Source organism: Dama dama, chromosome 15 (genome assembly GCF_033118175.1).
Source record: "Dama dama isolate Ldn47 chromosome 15, ASM3311817v1, whole genome shotgun sequence".
Lineage (NCBI taxonomy): Eukaryota > Metazoa > Chordata > Mammalia > Artiodactyla > Cervidae > Dama > Dama dama.
In genome coordinates this window covers 65,274,405-65,277,532 of record NC_083695.1, presented here as the reverse complement: position 1 = coordinate 65,277,532, position 3,128 = coordinate 65,274,405, and the positions used below count along the sequence as shown (strand labels likewise).

Genomic DNA, 3,128 nt, shown 5'->3' with positions numbered 1-3,128 from the left:
GTAGCTTCTCCCCGAGTCCCCAAGAAGGAACTGACCCTGCCAACTGACACCTTATTTATATCAGACTTTTGGCCTCCAAACCTGTGAGAAAACAAGTTTCTGTTGTCTTAAGTCACCAAGTTTGTGATAATTTATCACAACAGCTCTAGGAAACTAGTGCAAATAGTTTCGAGGAATGGTTTAGAATGTGTAAGCTATGGAGAAATTTACTGAAGATTCCTGGGGGTAGTTTTGAGACTCAGTGGAAAAAACGGAAGGACTATGAGTGTCTCTGACGGATTTTGGGTTATGCTAGGCCCAGTCAGATCTACCATCAGAATAGGAATAAAGAATGAAGAGATGTGGTCCTGGTCTATGCTTTCTTAACTTCCCTGTGCTCAGTTTTAACAGGGGAGTCTGTCAGGATACACAGCAATCTCCTTCTCAGTAGTTTAGGAGGGCTGTCCTAAGAATAGGGCTGCTGTGAGGGGACAGTTAAAAAAAAAGTCGGGGGGGGGGGCACTTCTCTGGCAGTCCAGTGGTTAAGACTCTGTACTTCCAATGCAGGGTGCATGGGTTTGATCCCTCATCAGGGAGCTAAGATCCTACATGCCATGAGTTGTGCAATCTAAATACATTTTAAAAATATTAAAAAAATATAAAGAATGAAGAGATGAAAAGACAAGGAGCCATCATTGTATTTTGATCATAGGTAAAAAGTGGCCATGTAGGAACACATCTCTACAGGGACTGTTAGGGTGATCCTACATAGGCTGATGCGGTTAGTGTGCCTGTTTCTGGGACTGCAGAAAGGGCAGTACTGCCCTTGCCAAACCATGGCAGTGAGAATAGAAAAGTAGATGCTCGAACTCACAGAATGACTGGCTGCAGGTGTCAGAGGAAGGCAGTCTCAGACCTGCAGAGGCTTTGTGTGTGTGTCTGGCTGCCTGGGTGTCAACAACATTGAAAATCAGGAGACACCGGGTAGCATAGTTCAGTATTTCAAAAAAAGACCGTAGGACTTCTCTGCTGGTCCAGTGGTTAAGAAACTGCCTGCCAATGAAGGGTTCAATTCCTGGTCTGGGAGGATTCCACATGTGGTGGAGCAACTAAGTCCGTGCACCACAACTGCTAAGTCTGTGCTCTAGAGCCTGCATACAGCAACTGCCGGAGCCCACGTGCCCTACAGCCCATGCTCCACAACAAGAGAAGCCACTGCAGAGAGAAGCCCGTGCACTGCAACAAAGAGTAGCCCAGGCTCACCACAACTAGAGAAAAGCCTGCCCAGCAATGAAGACCCAGCACAGCCAAATATAAATAAATAAAATTTAAATAAAATCTGCACAGGTGGTTTGGAGGGCAATGCCAGTCAGGCAAGGCCTATGAGATGTACTCAGATCAGGAACTGAGACAGGTAATAGTAACTACCACATATTGATTATATTTTTATCAGTTTTATTTAGATATCAAAATTCACACATTTAAAATGTACAATTCAGTGGTTTTTAGTATTTTTAACAGTTGTGCAACCAGCACCAAAACCTAATTTTAGAATATTTGCTGCATCCTAAAAAGAAACTTTGTACCCATTAGCTAAACATTTTAATTTTTAATTTTTATTTTAAAAAATATTTATTTATTTATTTGGTTGAGCTGGGTCTTACTTGTGGCTACAGCACGTGGGATCAAGTTCGCTGACCAGGGATCGACCCTGGGTGCCCTGCATTGGGAGCTCAGAGTCTTAGCCACTGGGCCACCAGGGACGTCTCAAGAGCACTTTAAAGAGATTGTTTTTTTTAGTCTTCCAATAACTTCTTCATTTAGTATTATTCTCTTTCATGGACAAGAAAACCAAGGCCCAGAGTTAAGAAAAACTTGTGCAAGATAACAGAAACTGCCAATGCCAGAGCCAGGATTCAAACTTGGTTTTGGTTGATGCCAAAAGGTGCCCTTCTCAAATCATTACCCAGGTTCTGTAATCTGTTCTGACTCTGCCTGGTTCTTACTCCCTAAGGCCTGTTTCTTGCCCTCAGGGCCTCTGCCAATTGTCATGTCCTATTTCTGGTCCCACCGGCCATACCCTTCATGTTTCCTTACCTGGGTTCCTGCAAGTTGCTTCTGGGCCCTACCCTCTTTCCCTTTATTTTTTTTCCCCCTCTTTCCCCTTACTCCACTCTTCTGGCAGATCAACTTCCTAATGCCCCGTCTTGCTCAGGTTACCCACCACCCCCACTCTGAATAGGTCCACAGTACCTCCTGAATAAAACCCTTAGCTTCTTAACATAGTATCCAGAACTCAAAGGGCTGGTCCTGGTCCACTCTTCCAACCTTCTCTTGACCTCACAGAAGCCCTTTGCTTCTATCACACTGGACCCTTGGCAGCTTCCACATGTATCTAACATGATCCTGTCTCCCCATGTTTGGTCCTATTCTTTCTGCAGAGAGTACCATTCCCCCAAATCTCTATCCGTCTCAATCTAGCTTGGTCCAGCTACAAACCTCCTCCGACAGGGAGTGGTTCCTCCTGCCCTCTACCTTCCCACCGCTTTCAGCTCACCCAGTGGAGCTCTTACTACATACTTTCTGTATTAACTTGGGTTGGTCCGGACTGTAAAATTCAGAGAGTCCTTTGATTGCCCGACCAGAGTAATTTGCCCACTCCTTTAGACAGAGACAGCATCCGTGCCACCCAAAACACACAGAGGATAGGGGAGCAGGGAACCCCTAAAGAGATGCTGGGTGCATTGAAACAAAGACCTATGTCCAAGTATAGGTAGGATGTAGCTTTTCCTTAAGACCTGTGTAACCTCACTATTTTACTTAATACCTCTTTGATATATTTGGCTCACGTGTTCCTTTATTCATTCAAAAATAGTTACATAAGCAAAACCCAAATATAGTCCTTAACCCATAGAACTTACAGTCTAGTGGGAGAAGCCAAAACTAATCAATAATAAAAACAAACCTAGAAATGCTGCAAAACGGTAACCCGAGACATAGTGATTGAATCCTGAGAAGGTTTTCAGGTTTTCTAATTCACAGGATCCTGTAAATTATTTTAACTGGGTGATAAGCCTTTTATTTCACAATTAAATTGGTCCTTTAAATTTACATGTTCCAGAAGAGGTACTCTTGGATTTAATTCACGC

The 3,128-nt window shown here is 43.7% G+C and overlaps 1 non-coding gene across 1 annotated transcript; it reads left to right on the top strand.

Annotated features, from left to right (window-relative positions):
* Positions 1–342: 342 nt before the first annotated feature.
* Positions 343–475, top strand: LOC133070910 (small Cajal body-specific RNA 11). The gene has a single exon (XR_009696300.1). It is a non-coding gene; the product is annotated as a small Cajal body-specific RNA 11 (non-coding RNA).
* The last annotated feature ends 2,653 nt before the right edge of the window (positions 476–3,128 follow it).